Genomic DNA, 17,153 nt, shown 5'->3' on the forward strand with positions numbered 1-17,153 from the left:
TCGCTCAGCCTCTCCTCACATGACAAATGCTATAATCCCTTATTCATCTTGTAGCAATTTGCTGGACTTGCTCCAGTATGTCCATTTCTTTCTTGTACTGGGGAGCCCAGGGGTGGACACAGCACTCCATGTGTGGCATCACCAGTGCTAAATAGACAAAAAATAAACACGTTCCTTCACCTGTTGGTGATGCCACCTAGGAGGCTGTCAGTCTTTGTTGCTGCAAAGACACATTGCTCACTGTAGTCAACTTGGTGTCCACCACGACCTCCTGGAGCCTCTTCTGCAACAGCTTTCCAGGCAGTCACCTCACAAACCTGTACTGGTGCATGGGGTTATTCCTCTCCAGGTGCGGGACTTTGCATTTGCTTTTGTTGAACTTCATGAGTTTCCTGTCAGTCTGCTTCTCCAGCCTGTGGAGGTCCCTCTAAATGGCAGCATGATCCTCTGGCATATCAGCCACTCCTCCCAAATTTGCATTGCTTGCACACTTGCCAAGGGAGCACTCTGTCCTATTGTTCAGATAATTAATCAAGATGTTAAATAGTATTGGAACCAGTATGAACCCTTAGCGTCCATTACTAGAAACAGGCTTCCAGCAGGACTTTGATGGGCCTCCAGCTGGACTTCCTGGCACTGATCACAACCCTCTGAGCCTGGCAGTTCAGCCAGTTTTCAGTTTCACTGTCCATTTATCTAGGTTGTACTTAATCAGTGAGAATGTTACAGGAGACAGTGTTGAAAGCCTTGCTAAAAATCAGGATCAACAATATCCACTGCTCTCCCCTTGTCCACCAAGCCAGTCATCACTTTGTAGAAGGCTGTCAGGTTAGGCAGGCATGATTTCCTCTTCTTTAATCCATGCTAATTCAAATCACATTCTTGTCTTTAATGTTTGGAAATGTTTTCCAGAATTATTTGCTCTGTCAACTTCCCAGGGATTGAGGTGAAGCTAGGCTGACCAGCCTATAGTTCTTTGGATCTCTTTTTAAGATAGGAGTGACATTTGCTTTCTTCCAGTCCTCAAAACTCTCCCGCAATCACGACGACATTTCAGAGATTATCAAGGGTGGCTTTACAATAACATCAGCCAGCTTCTTCAGCACATACAGTTCCTTGTGGGCACATACCACTGTGCCCCATAAACTTGTGTATGTCCAGTTTGTTTAAATGTTCCCTAACCTGATCCTCCTCCACTGAAGGTAAGTCTTCCTTCCTCCAGTCTTTCCCATGGGTTTAAGGAGCCTGAGATCCCCCAAAGCCACCCTTTCCAGTAAAGACTGAGGTGGAAAAGCCATTCAGTACCTCTGCCTCTTCCATGTCCTTTGCCACTGGATCTCCTGCCTGCCTCATTCAGCACTGGGCCGACATTTTCCCTCATCTGCTGCTGCTGATAGACCTGTAGAAGCCCTTCATGTTGCCCTTCACATCTCTTGCTAGATTCAACTCCAAGTGGGCTTTGGCTTTCTTAACCCCATCTTTACACCTCAGACAGTGTCTCTCTATTCCTCCCAGTTCACTTGTCCCTGGTTCCACCTCACGTGTGCTTCCTTTTTATGTCTGAGTTTTGTCGGGAGCTCCTCTTGCTTTTGCTTGATTTCCTGCATGTGGAGATGGACCATTTTTGAGCTTGGAAAAGGTGATTCTTGAAAATCAACCAGCTCCTGGACCCCTCTTCTCTTCAGGGCTGTCTCCCATGGGATTCAAGCTGATGCCTGAAGACGCCAAAGTGTGCTCTCCTGAAGTCAGTGGTTGTGATCCTGCCTTTTGCCTTGTTCCCTCTTTTCAGGATCCTGAACTCCACCATCTCATAGTCACTGCAGCCAAGGCTGCCCTCAACCTTCATCTTCCCTGTTTGTAACTACGAGGTCCAACACAGCATCTCCCCTTGCTGGCTCCTACATTATCCAAAGTGACATTTCTTGACATAGTACAGACTGAGACTTCTGGGACAAACTAAAAGAATTCCATACAGAAATTCTGGGGGAAAATATTTTCCACTTATGCAAACACAGCTTAATAAAATGAAATAAAATTATCACACATAAAAAGCTGAGATACACTAGCATTTGCCAGGACAGTGAACCTTTATATAATTGGTTTTGTCGTAACAAAGTGGAATCACCTCAGAAAGGAGTTGTAGGAGTAATTCAGCTTTTACTATGCCTCTGGCTCTGGTTATGAAAGATTTCTTGCCCCCATTGAAGCCAGAAAATTACAGGACACATTTTATTCTTTGTTCCTGTAAGCTTTTTCAATAAGTGGATTTCAGCAATAGGCTGATTTGATGTAGAGGAAAAGAGAAAAGCATTGTTTTGAAGACTATATTTACTGGTTTAGCTAGAAGTCATTTATTATTGGCTAATCTTGCAAAGTTTGATTTAACTGATTGTTGGGAAATGGTTCTCCTCCAAATCTTGCTGTAATGTGCTCCGCTGGGTGTAAGTTAATAGATTATTTTATGTGATAGTTTCCAGTTAAAAGGATTGCCTTTGGCCCAGCCTAACGATGACAGCTCTGATAAATGTTACTCTTTTCAGTCTCCTTGAATGTCAGTCTAAGTGAGCTGAGTCATAAAGCTGCCCTTGTCTTTGTCAAAAAGTCAATATCTTTACAATATATTAACACTAATTGCTCTGGGGCTACCTGACAAGAAGTACATACTGATGGATCTAAATGCCCTTAGTCTAGGGAAACAACTTCTGCTTTAGATTTTCCCAAATTTGGCATTTGTAAAGGTTAAGTATTAAAGAAAATCATATAAATTTTCTTGGTTTAATTATTTCTTAATTTTTCACAGCATAAATTGGACTGCAGAAACACACGATTGAAAATGCAAGTGTGCTCCTGTATTTTGGTAGCTACACAGTCATAGATCTGGGCCATGTCATGTGACCCTGAAAAAAAATCCCCCACTTGGCCAAAGACAGTTAGAAAATAAAAGGAAGAGGAGTACTATATGTACCCTTGAACTTCACACAAATGTTATGCACCACAACCAGATGTGTCCCATCAAAAATTACTGATTATGCTGTTTGGCTTATATTCAAGAAGTGCCACTAAATGTTAGAAGAATTCAGCTTTGGGATTTTTAATGAAAATTAGACGTAAGATTTAGCCTACATTTAGCCTTGAAATAATTAAACATCACTTAGTCAAGTCAGATCTGCTAACATTAAAAATAAACTTAAGCCAATAAGCACAACCAGTATCTGACATTCTTATGTTAACAGTTTTAACCACACTTCTCAAATTTCAAGCAAAAGTCCATAAAATGTCACACTTCCCCTGTTTTAGTTTGAACACGGAGAAAGCAGGGGTGGTCTTCATGACTTCTAAGGGAGAAGATGAGTGTTAAAGAGCTGTGGTATCTGGTTGAACAACAGCATGTAAGAACACTTCTAAACCTGAGATCATCAATATAATTATCATTTTAGATTACAGATTACATAGTTTTCAAGTGTTTATTAATTGTTTCTTATGTTGCAAACAACGTGTGTTACTGCCTATTAATTAATGATGTAAAATAATAACAGAAAATACTGATGTGAAAATTGGTTGGTCTTTTCCCTGTGCTGAGGAAAATATCGATATAGAATTTTGCATGTGGAACTGCTTTTTTTTTGATGGGGCAGAAGAATCTAACTCTTCAAATCTTTACATTTAAGTTTTTAAATCCCTGTAAAGGATGTACATGGTGTATGATACATGGTAAAATATGCAGATGGGACTGGAATACTGAGGATTTGGTCCCTATTCTTTAATTTTCATGTAAACACTAGCTACGTTAGTGTAAAAATAACTTCCAACATTACAGACAAAATATGGTATTAGGCAGTGTAACTTTATAAGTTCCTGGGAGAAGCATCTTCCTTTATCTGAAGGCTATGAAAATAAAAAGTTGTGAAAGGTGTCTGAAGACTCAACTCCAGCTTCTGTGAAAAGATCAGCACTGATTAAGTTCTAAGGAGAAATAGAATAGGCTCCTAAGGAGCAGAGGAACAGACTAAGGATATGTTTAATTAAGTGTTAACATATTTAAACTTGGAACCTGAAGCAGAATCCAAAGCTTTTTCTTTTCTTTCTTTTTTTTTTTTTTTTTAAAAAAAAAAAGGTACCAGCAGTACCAATACAGTCCATAGGCTTAGTTTCTCTGAACAGGATCAAAGCAGCCCACACTGCTAGGAAAGAGCTGTCTGAGGTCAGCATTTCTATTTTTCATGGATCAGTGGAAAATACTTAATGTGTCCAACATCCCTCCTGCCCTGTCCTTGGGTGCCCCAGGTGGTGCTGTTGTAAGAAATGGCCCCATTCTCTTCCATTCTGTTCTGGAGGGGTCCTTCCTCTGCATGAAGGGAACAGTATCGCTGCTGGAACTTCAACTTAGAAAGGATTTAAACTCTCCTGCTCTTTTTGGAGGTGCATGTCCTGGACTAGAGACTGTTCGTTCATTCATTAGAAACAGGTGTCAGAGTCATGAAACAGCCACAGAAGAAAGGGAAGAATAACCTTGTAGTTACATTGTATTCCCCACTCAGGTCATTTTGGCATTTCTAAAAGAGAAGTCAACAGTATTCAATTAACACAAACACACACGGGTGTTGTGAGGATAACATTAACACTTGTGAGGAATAGGAAGCTCTTCAGAAAGCAGGTCCACCTCTGGAAATATGAACCATCTGTGCTGCACAGCTGATGGCAAGTTTAACCTGACCAAACATTAAGTGTGAAGGATGGTCTTTGCATAGTATGATGTAGCCTCATTGTTATGAATGTGTTAAGCTGCACTTGTCTGTAAAGTCAGAATGTGGTAAGCACTTATTTTGACAGTGGTTTCTAAAACTCCACCCTTACTTCAGTATCATCTTCTCAATTGAGCTAGGACAACTGTTTATGAGGCCACATAATGAATTGTTTAGGTTAAAAATACCTCAGCCAAAAGAAAAGAGGAAGGTTTTTTTTATGACTAAGTACACAAACCAGCAAAACTGGCTAGTTTAGCCAGCATGTCTGATTTAAGAAAGGCTTGTGAAACTACACCCCAGTGCTGTGGCTGTCCTTATCATCAAGAGCTGCCAAACCATCTCTTTCATCATTGCTTACTCCCATTCTTGAGTTCTGTTTCTGAGTACAGGGCAATGAGTGTGTGAAGACCTGAAAAGCCTGAGAAAACCTCCAAACAAATTTCTGTGATGCATTCCTGACTATTGCCTGTGGAAGAAATCAAAATATATCAATGATGTAAAGGTCAGGAGCTGAGCATCCAGGTTGTAGACAGCCCCCCTTAAAAACGAGTATACAAAAGATTTAGTCAAACTACTGTTAAATTATTTAAATGTGAGCCCGCTATATGCTTTTACTAATATGTCCCAATTGTTTTTTATAGTCTTATGATGACCACTGCAGTGTTCCAAGACTAATTTCAAATGTTAGGAAAAACTCTATCCTCTTCATTCTCATTTTTTCCTCTTGCAAGTTCTAACTCTCAATTTTATAAAAATTCTTAATATCCTAACAGCCTGTTTATTGATGTTCTAATTTGTTTTTTAGCAAGTTAGCCAAATAAACTGTCTGAACACATTTCCAAGAGTATTTGGAAAATTTCCTTTGCTGTATTGTATATAATTAGGCTTGGCAGAACTCAGATTCTGTAATGACAGTTTCCATTGCAGAGGAATCAGGGACAAGATAAAGAGTCTATCACATGTCACTTTGCAGAGTATTCCATCTCACTAAGGTTATTCTGCAAAATGTTCACTGTCTGCTGAATCCCTAGTGCTTTATGGCAAAACAGGTCCAAAAATATTCTCTATAGCAAGAAATATGCATTACTAGTCAATATAATATTAAAAAAAAATTATCATATGTCTACCACTAATATAAATTAGTATACAGCTAATTAAAGCACAGATCAACCTGGGAGTATATTTGAATCACATTTCTGTACTACACTACTTCTACCCTAATGTAGACTATTGGGCAAATCACAGCCCAATTTTTAAAACCAATTAGTGGTTTTCTTTGGTTTGTTTTTCATCAAATATTTTTCACTCTATTACACTGAACCCTCTTCAACAATTCTAATTAGAAGCCTTCAAAAAAAAAAAAAAAAACCAACAAAAAAACCAACCCTGGTTTTCTTTGGTTTAGCCTGTATATTCAACCTGTTCTTCCTTCTGACTGCTTGACAAAGTTCTAGATAAAATTTTCATAAAATCACAGAATGGTTTGGGTTTGGAGGGGCCTTTAAAGTTCATCTAGTCCAAGCCCCATTGGGGACATCAACTGAATAAATTAAATAAACTTTGAATAGTTTTATCAAGATAATGCATTGAAATTCCACCTAAGATGCCCAATGTTGGGTTTTTTGCAGCAGTATCTTGTATTCCAGTATCATTTTAAAATCTTTTGGACAGCAATTTTTACAAAGAGCTGTAGTGCAGATCACTGTGCACTTGGAGTTGCAGTGTAAGAGCGGGCTTCCTATGCAGTTTACTAGATCTTCTCAAGTGAGCTCTTCCAAACAAGAGAGTGTTATACATACAAATATATAGACAGTATCAAAGGGAGCCCATAATATGGAGGATTATAATAAGCTATTAACATGTATGATCATCATCTCCCATAGGAATATTGTTTTGAAAACCCAAAGTCTGAACTGAACATAAAAATATACAATATTCTTTCTTTCTACACCTTCATACAGCACAGAAATAACTGCAATACATTTTTGGACAAAGCAGATGGCATTTCACATCTGTGTTAAAAATATATTTGTCCCCCAGCAAATCATTTCCCTAGTCTAGGGATTAATACGAAAAAATTATCTACACTGTACAACAGTAGCTGTGCCTTTGGAATAGGTGAGATTGGTCTGGAGAGCATCTGCAGAAGAGACAGAAAAAGCTTTTGCTTAATCCTGGGAAGTAATGCAGTATTAAAATTAACACAGCAGCCCATTCTGAACGTGAAACTGTTTCAGTCACAAAATTATGTCCCCTTTTTTAGAAAAAATAGGATCTTTCAAGAAAGATGATAGTGGCGTTCCCTTTTAAAAGTAGGGGAGCAGATAAACCCCTGGCATAAACCCAACCCGCATGGATGAAATTGTTCCTGGATTTTTGGTAGCAATGCTTCATAGCTAGAGCAACAGGAGGCAGAGGTAGGGGGGCGGTCCTCAAAGGGAATTATCCTTGGAAATAAGTATGTGTCATTAACCTCAATACCAGTTTATATATTAACATCTGTCTTCACCGTATGCGGTTTCAAGTTCTCTTGTGTTATACCTGAATGCTTTCTCTTTTTAGACTTCCTCTCCTGGGAGTCTAATTCATTCCATATTCCTTTCCCCCACATGATTGTATATAAATAAATGCAATCTGAGAAAAATACAAAACTGCAGTAAAGAAAGGAACCTTCCCTCAAGAATAATTTCTTTCCTGCTGTGTCCCTTTTCACCTGCTGTTTCTTCACAATCCTCATAGTCTTTTGTTATTTTGATAAACCTACTAATACCGAGGAGCCAGTGTAATTGCCACCCATCCCTGGAGATAAGCGAGAGAGATGATGGGTAAGCAGATGTCAAAGTCTCACAACAAAGGTGAGTACAAAGCTATGCAGAACACTGGTGATTTATAAAGGAGACATTAGCATTATCGAGCACTGGTTTGGGAAACAGTTATGCAAAGAATCAACAGTTTCAACTGAAAAGAAGAAAGGAGCGCAGTTGGACCTGCCTGAGCAGGCACATTAGCATAACCCTTGGAGAAAGCCTAAGGAAAAGGATTTACAGTGAGGGAGCCGAAGGCTGAGGCTTGCGGCTCTGAGCAAACAGCAATTTCTGTTTGTTTGGACCTGCGAGTGCTAGGGAGGCAAAGCTGGTGCAGTCCTTATGAACAAACAGCTGGGATACTTAACCTCATCATCATGTCTTCTTCTAACTGAAATAACCTGCAAACCCTCACAAATTTTGATGTGACAGCGAAGTTCAGAGACACAATGAAGTCTACTATTCTTAAGGATAAGAGACCTTAACATCTCGGATGTTGAGGGAGTGAGTTTGGACCGCTTACCTTGGGAGCTGGGACTCGGACAGCGTGTGCCATTCAGGCCTGGCTCTCATCGCTGCCTGCATCCTCACCCTCTCTTGGATTTCTCCTCCTTGGAGGGCTTCGGTAGAGACCCATGCCAACCCACACCTCTGCAGGGACTGCCCAGCATGCGCTCCATTGTTCATAAGCAACTCTGACTCAAACCTCTTGCCTCAGATATTTTGTGGATTGCCTTGCCCATCTGTGGCTTCATATAAAAAAATAACTATTGCACTGCAGCATATAATCTACCTGAGTTGGAAGGCTGAAAACACTCAGTTGTCTTTTCTTTCACCCCTGACTAGAAGCATTCACTAGGGACAAATAACTTATTAAACTTCCCCAAGCATAAGTTTATTCCAGTAGACTCCTAAAGAAACAAAAATTCCTATTAGCCTTCTCTTACCTGTAAATGAAACCTATTCCCACCCTCCGAGAAAAATTGCCTAGAGTAACAACTTAACCTAAAAAGCTTGAAACAAGCGTTGTTTAAAGTAAGATTGTTTTAGCAGTTTTGTTGGTATGGGGACATAGATTTTACTCAATACTTATAGCAGCTATATATTTACAGCTTATAAGTAATCTTTTGTCTGTGTTAATAGTTCAATGAATCACTTACATTGAAAAAAAAAGTTAAAACATGCTGAGAGAGAAACAGGTGATGGTATCACACATGGTTCCCAACAGTGGTTGTTACACCTCATAATTCCTGACAATCTTTCTGGAAAGTCCTACTGAATTTTACCTTCCCTCTCTGAGATTTAAATTTCAAAATAGTAAAAATTTAAGCATAAAAATAAGTAGTAAATACTCACCTACATGATTCCACAGGTCAAGGCCTGCTGAAATGAATGAACAGGTGAGTGGACAAAATAATTAGCCTTGTCTGGAAAGGCAGGGCTCTAGCCCAGCCAATTGGGATTTGTCATTGGGTGAAAGCCTTAGCATAATTATAGGGTAGTTGATTAAAGGTGTCTCCTGTCACAGCTGATTGCAGTAAGTAGTATAACAACACATTACCTGTCAGAGGTCTTATACCATGTTTTATAGTCTACTGAACAAATGCTTTGAAAGAGTTTTTTCTAAAGCAAGAAATATTTTATAGTTTGACTTAATTTAGCTTTTTGATGCAGCAGTGGTTTGACCAATGAGGTAAAAGTTTTTTTCATGGCTATGCAGAAATGGGGTAGGGCAGGAACAAAACTGCATTCTGCATTGCCAGAGCATAGAGTACCCCCAGGCAGTCCATCCACGCTGTGTGGGAAACAAGGTCGCAGGAGGGCATCCTCGCTGGCGAGCAGATACCAAGGTCGCTACGCTTGGAGATCACTGAACCGAGCACCACATTTGGCCCTCTGACTGCTCTTCCACAGATTTGGACAGGACCACTGGAGCATCCCTAGCAGATGCTGATGCAGGGTATTTAACACCCACGTAAAGACAACTAAACAACCTTTCACTATCTGTCACGAAACTCCTAGCTCTGATTATGCTCACACAGCACTTTGGGTTGAGGGCTCCCCACAGCAATGGGATGGCAAGTGGTGCCACGGGTTACAGCCGTTTTGAGCTGTGGACCCTCTGTTGTACTTGCAATATGGCAATTTAAAAATTGTTTCTTTTCCCCCTCAGCATAAAACCAATTTTGTCTTTGGAATCAATTTCAGTCTCAAGACTTTCATTTCAATATTGAAACTTTTTTGTCATTTAAAATGTCATACATCGTCTTTTGTTTGTGTAATATTTTTACTAAGTTTTTGGTACTCCATTACACATCCTTCTTAAATCTATATAATGATAAATCCCAAAAATGACAAAACAGTCAATATACTCAGTTATCTTATTTTTTAAGGTCAGCTGTAGAACAATGATATTAAATAGTTATTTAGAATTTTTTTTTAATGGTTTAAAAATAATAGTTTATAAAACTATTCTGAAATTATGAGAAAACATACTCTTAAAGCAGTTTGCTATGATGAAGAAAGAAGATGGAATAGAATTTTTCAAAATATATATTTTCACATTATCTTTCCTCAGCTAATACACTACTGTACGTTACTCTTACTTTACATAAGAATTTTAAAACAATATTGATTGGTAAAAGTCTAGAAAAAAAATGAAAATAAAGCTTTGGAATTTTAAATGTTAATGCTAAAATTTGTTTTTGTCTGGGTTGAATTCTTCCACCTGCTATTTTTGTACAAAAAAATACTACCCTTCTTCATGGAAACTATGGAACCAGTTTTATGTGTCAGAAGAACAAGGAAAATTAGATAAACAATAATGAGACTATATAGGTCAAATTATTGTTGAGAGACTCATAGTAGCAAAAGCCATTGCTGTTTCAGCCCAAGCTATAGGCTACAAGGCTTTTCTACTTCACCTGTAGCAGCGGTTTTCTCTCCTGAACATTGCATCTTTATGGTACAGGATCCACTCCACAGGACTCTTACAGCCAGAATCCCATCTGGCATCTTTACCACTCATTTTGTGGTCTAGCATTCACTTCCCTAGTCAAATAGGAATTTCCTCCCAGAATAAGCCAGCTCTTGCTGGCTATAGTATTAAATAAATACGTGAAATAATTCTCAACATTTGAAGGAAGCATTGCTGTACTTGGAGGAAGTGATGGTGTGGAATAGAATAAAGTCAAGGAGCCTGAGGAGATATGGAAATGGGTCTGCAAAAGTATGGGAAACAAAAAGAAGAGGTGCAGAGAACTATGACCAAACCATTCTTCACACCTCATTAACTTACTAGTTTGTCTCAGAAGTCCAGCAACATCCCCTCTGGCTTCTACCATCAAACTATCTCTTTGAAAACAAGACTTGCAGTCACTGGTACAGAAGGTTCCCATCCTCAGAACAAGCCCAACGGGGGCGGGGGGCTCTGCAAATTACTCACTCCAGTACTCTCCAGCTTCTCTGTGGGCACTGCTCAGCATTAAGAACAGCCTCACTGCCTGCTGAATGTGTCCCCTGCTGAAGCTGCCAGCAAAAGCATTAATTTTGTTTGTGTTTTTATGATGTGGACATCTGTCCATTAGCAACTGGAGAAGAGCCACCAGTGTTACGCCCCACAGCTGCTAGCCCGTCAGCAGACACAATTTCCAGTTGCTACTGAATGAGCTGGATGCAGCCCAATAACCTGGTGCTAAACGTTTCTGTGCTCCTCCAAATCATAAGAGTATGGCTGTTGGGTGGCTCCTGACTTCACTTTGATATAACACAAATTGGAAGGTGTTCCTGCTGGCTATGGGGCAGCAGGAGAAGATGAAAAAATAGAAAAGCCACAGCTGGCAGCTAATAAGAGAGGAGATGTCTTCCCCGATGGGAAGAGAAGCTGGTAAAGATAGGCCAATACCACCCAGTTTATATCATTGAACGCTACTAATAAAAAAAATAAGGTGTGTAATGTACAAGTGCAGAGGTGACCTAAAGCTTCTAAGCAGTGTAGGCAAAAATTGAACTCTGCTGCCCCAAGAATGAAGCATGGAGGAATTGATCCCATTATTAATCAGTGGCAAAACCCAACATTGTGATTTTGGCAGAACAGATTGCACCTGGTGGAGTGAAGGGAGGCAGAGGGCTGAGGATGTGGTGTCTCCCTTCCCTTCTCTCCACACATTCCCTGCTCTCCTGCCGATCTGATTGCACTGCAGTGAATCCTGCCTCCCTGGCACTTCTTCATATCTCATCAGAGCAAGGCATTAAGGCACCTGTAACCCGTTTCTCAGCAGCTGTCCTCTCAGCCTCAGTCACACACGTCAGATCCTACCCTGCACCCACCATGCCCTTCTAAGCCCACACTTCACTGAGGTCCTCTTCTGTTTCTCTATTCCAGCACAGTTTGGGAAACCCCCACCTCCAGCCTTCATTTCTCCAAAGTGCCCATCTTAACCTCCATATCCCCTAGGCAGAAGGACCTACTCTATAGCATGCTCACCTACCGTGTCCGTGGGACAGAGCCTGTCCTCCAATTTACATCCCTCGGGACGCTCTTTTCCTTCACCCCTTCACAATATGGGGCTGACTCCCCTGACTCACTCCCAGGATTCTTGATGTTGCCGTGCATTGCCCTCACCCACAGCCAGACCTGGGCAGCGTTGTATCCCTTGCAGGTAAGCTATGGGAGCTCAGGTCGCACTGGTAGTTTTGGTTAGTGCTATGTGTGTTTGGCATGCCTTGTGCGCATCTGGGATTTGCTTTCCCCAGTTAGACATGACTTTGTCACATGCCTTTGTCACTACTTACCACTTCTTTCTCTTTAGTCAAGGTTTTCCAGATATTTTCCACAGTACTTTGTCAGCTCCAGCCTGAAGAATTCAAATGGCTTTCTGGAGAACTATGGCTTAACTGCACCCAGACCCCCCATCTGGTACAGGGTTCAGCTACCCACAGAGGTGGGCCATCATAAGCAACTATCACCTGCCTTCTCTTTTGCTTGAAGGAGTCACTTTAGGTGCCAGTGAAGCTGTAAGTCTTACTTTTTCTAGGACTGAGGTCTGCATGAGGTCTGATCAACAAGCATGTACTATGGACATCCTCAAATCTTGCTCTCTGAGCATCTGTGTCAGGGATCTGACCTGAATTCACATGGTCCCATTCTGGCCTTTGTCACCAGGTTTCCCTACCACAGAAACCAGGGCACTGGGGAAGAGACATGGAAATCGGTGCACTCCCATGCCTTGCCTCAGGATGTAGGTTAAGCATATAACAAAATCAGGGAGCTTGGGAGCATACTGTCATTTAACCTGAGAGATTATCTTCCTTCCTATGTGTGCATAAACTTTCCAGGTGGAAGTATCTGCTGAATGCACCAGAGCCCTCTATTGTATTACAGCAGTTCAAGTCACTCTGAAAACTCCCACTGTCCACTGTGGCACTTGACTGCTCTGTGGCTATGCCTGTATCATGTAATGGAGCCCAAAGAAGAGTTTCCTCTTATTTCCAAACAAAGCGGTTTACCTGCACGGTGCAATGAAACGCAGAGACGCCAGCCTGGATCTTGAAAGTGGTAAAGCATGAAAAACTGCAGCGTATTTATTTGGCACAGAACATTTTTAGTTTGCCTGGACTACTTTTAGGGCCTGAGCTGATGTCTTTGTGGGATAGTTCTGCGCTGCACCTTCTAAGCCTAAAAGCCCACATGGATCGAACTGCCAGGTTTCAGTCCCATGCTCTGTTCTGCAGAGCAGCTATGCTGCTGGTGTCTCTGTAGAGCTTTTAGTTTGGACACAGCACCACACTCCTGCAGTTACGATTTGTCCTGATCTGGCAGATTTGCATATGCAAGGCTACCTCTGACTTGTGCTCCTCTGTGCAGGCTAAAGAAATCCTATGATGGGCAGCACAGCTCTTCCCTGGGAGGCCTCCTAAAATGTGGCTTGCACTCAGTGCCTTCCAGGACTCAGATCTAAGCTTTTAAAAGCAACATAGAAGGCTCTTTTGCCTTTGCTTGTCCTCCCCACCCCCCCTACAATTTTGAATAACTAACTTATTTTAGTTTTGAGAATGACAGATCTAATTTACATTTAAATCTTTCTAATCCCTTGCCAAGCTGCCATGACAATAGGCACTGTAAAAATTAGTAAATAAGAATTTCCTTATTTACCTGATTGCCTTTCATGTCTCATTGTCTTTTATGTCAATCTATGCCAAGGCACTTTCAAGTTACATCTTCAAATGTGAAAGCTAAAAGCAATCTGAGTGAAATGGTTTTATGTCAAGAAAGATCTATTCCTGTGTGTCATGTGTACATACTGAAAGCAGCAGCTTTAATAAAGGAGTAAAGAAAGAGATGCCCTTCCCTCACCCAGCCCAAGTGCAAAACAGGTTTGGGAAACTAAAATCCAGTTTAAATCAACAGAAACAGCATAGAATGCTTCTGAAGCTTATCTAGTCCCAAATTCTCACCAATGAAAACCCATACAGTGCAGGTAGCTCTGGTGCACCTGTGCAAATTTATACCAATGAGCCCACATTCATTAATATAGCAGACATTTGGGATCGTGCCTTTAGCAAGAGTAAGCCCACTGGCCTATGCATGTGCTCTGATGTGGATGTCTAGAAGAGGATCCTCTCCACATGGAAAGGCTCAAAGCACACATGGGGAGAAGAGAGAGAAGCACACATCCTCACCACAACAGCCTAGAAAAGGAACTAAAGCACCCTGCATCCTGGCCATTGTAAATGCTGGAGAGTCCAAGGAACGCTTACCAGTCTTCCCTGTGCTCCTAAATTCTAGCCATTTAGGATACCAGGACCACAGCATCCCAGCAAATCCTGCTCTTGTTCTCAGCTGCCAGACTACTTTTTTGTGCCAGAATGTCTCTTATGGGCCAGAACCTTTCTTTTCTGTTACGGAAATGTAGTCCACCTGGACATCATTCATGTAGTAGACATGCAAGATCCACGTTAATGTTCTCCACCCACATTTTTCTAAAATACTAACTTTTTATTAACCATAGTCACTGAGAATAATATGGGGTAGAAAATATGACATATGATACTGACCAGGAATAAACCATCTTTTCTTCCTCTCTTGACCTTCACCCCAAACACAGAGACATATTGCTGCCCCAAGCAAAGATACATGCGAGGCTCACAAGGGAGGAGGCTCTGTTTCCTGGCTATTGCTTTGTGACAGGTTGCATACATACATGTGTAAAAGGAGGCAGGCAGGAGAGGAGGAAGGAGAGAGCCTGGAAATAAGCTCTCACAGCTCTGGCTGAGGTGACTGAAGGTGTTACAGTCTGCTCCTGCCCTCCCCTCTCTCAGCTGGAAGCTCTCTACATGTGGAGCGGAGACAGGTAACACGGATGTAGGCAGCATTCCTCAGCCAAAATCACCTTCAGCTGTATCTTACCCAAACACAGCAGGCCCTGGGCTGCAGCAGCCGGGAGCAGGCAAGCCAGCGCCTCTTCTGCAACTACACGTTTCCAACTATGAGAAACAGTATTTGACTAGTCAATGTGGATTTACACGAATTTCTTTGAGAAGCCTATATTCCCTACTTGTTTCTGTTTGGTACTTTGGGGTTTTTTTTTAAATAGATTGGCATTTTCTCTCAACAAAATAGTTTTATCAAACAGTTCCCTCCAGCAGTACTTTACAGTGTGTTTGATTGATAAGTTTTTGTTCTCTTCACCTTTGCACATATTTAACTTGATTTGGACTTTGATCTCAAGGATTTTCTTCTGAGACCTTCTTGCAGTTAAATTAGCTCTTTCTCCTGAGCATTCAAAACTTCTCTGCTGAGTCTGCTTTTCCCCTCCCCTCCACCCTGCTTGTGAAGTCAAGGAGAGTAAAAACTCATTACTGCTTTGCTGTAACTATTCATGCACTGGAAGGAAGTTCTGAAATGTAGATACTAAAAGGTTACAATCAATCTTTGCCCTGTTTTACAGGAAGTTCAAGGGCTCCAGAGGCCTCTCTCAATTTTTATTTACCTGTTCTGGCTTACATATCACTTCTGCAAAAATCAGAAATAGATTAGTACCTATTTCTAACTTGAAATAGCCTGTCCATCTTGCACAAACTACTGGAGGGTATTCCTTATTTGTTTCTGCCAGCGATAGAGGAATCAGACCCAGAGAATTTTGCTTGTGATTTCCATATTAAGAACAACAATAAAATTGTATTAATTGTATACAATATAATTGTATATAATTGTAAATCTAGTCTGACAGAGTCTTTATGCACTTCTAAAATAACTTTGAAAAAATGAATTACTTAAATAAATAGGAATCTCAGTTTATTAGAATGCTTGAAGAAACAGATCCCACTGTCTGTTACCTTCAAAAAATAAAGAGTCCAATTTACTAAGCCTGCTGAGAAAAGTGCTAATTAAAGTAGGGCATAAACGTTCTGTGTGGAGATGACTACCTGAATTTGAATTAAACCCAAAAAAGTCAAGGCTTTTCACAGGGGCTGGGGTAGGAGGTTGCTTACCAACTAGCTTCTATACCAGCAAGTTTCCACACCTAACACAGCTGGAATGTGGCCTTAAAGAAAATCTGCATTATAAACTGCCTCTGAACTGCTTCACCTGCTTGTGAAACGAATTTAAATGACTTCTGAAAGCTGCGGAGGTAGCAGTTCATTTGGATTGCAAAGCAGTATAGAAAAGGTAAGTATCTTCCCAGGCTAGCAATCTACATATTAAAGGCATAAAAAGAACTACTTGAAGTCATAAAGACCAGTGCCAAAATAAATTCAGGAAGACCCACAGCAAGTGAAATGGTGATTCTGGGCAGCAGTGTCAGTGTTCATGGGTTCATTTATCTTACATACTCTTAAAATGTTGTTGTACATTATAAAAATTACACTACACTTCAACATGGCACTACCGAATATTTTTAGGCCCTAAAGAAATAGCTCTGGGAAATGGCAATTTCCGTGAGAATTTCATGTCTAGACTACATTTGATTTTCAATAGTTTAATTCTTTGCAACATAGAAATAGAATTTCTGGAGGGTATTTTTTATACTCTTCAACTAGTCATTTGAGAACCATTACAGTTTCTTCTATGCTTGACTCTACTTGGAAACTGTCTGTATAAAGATGATATATGAACTTCTGGAATGCCTGTATAAAACCAAGTGGCTTATTTATTTCTGTCTCTCAGACCCCAACTACAGGTATTTGAACTTGCTAACAAAACCACCTGTAATCAGATCATTACAAAACAATCAGAATGTGAGAGTGAGATAGAGATTAAAAAGTTCAAAACCTTAATGTAGGATTGTTTTAGATAGTGTCGGGTTTTGCAGTTTTCTTGCTTCTATGTTGAGTAAACTTAAGAGTAAATCATCTAGGACAGACGTTTCTCTGAACATAAAGGAAACCATCAGTTTACCGAAAAAGGGGAAAGATCTTGCAAGCTGGGAAAATCCTACAACTGTAGGAATTCCACTCCAAGTATTATATCAGCGATGAAAAAAATATTAAGCAGCATCTCTTTCTCTGGTTTTGTATTACTTCTGAATTCACGTGCTCTCAGATAAAACGGAACTTAATAATGGATTAGACAATAGTTAGTCTCCTATTTCTTAAACTGGGA

General features: G+C 40.6%; 1 long non-coding RNA gene across 2 annotated transcripts in view; it reads left to right on the forward strand.

Moving 5' to 3' along the window:
• LOC115341424 overlaps positions 1-17,153 on the forward strand; it is a 47,533-nt gene that overhangs the window by 4,278 nt on the left and 26,102 nt on the right. The window lies entirely within an intron of this gene.

Source organism: Aquila chrysaetos, chromosome 5 (assembly GCF_900496995.4).
Source record: "Aquila chrysaetos chrysaetos chromosome 5, bAquChr1.4, whole genome shotgun sequence".
NCBI classification, from domain to species: Eukaryota; Metazoa; Chordata; class Aves; order Accipitriformes; family Accipitridae; genus Aquila; species Aquila chrysaetos.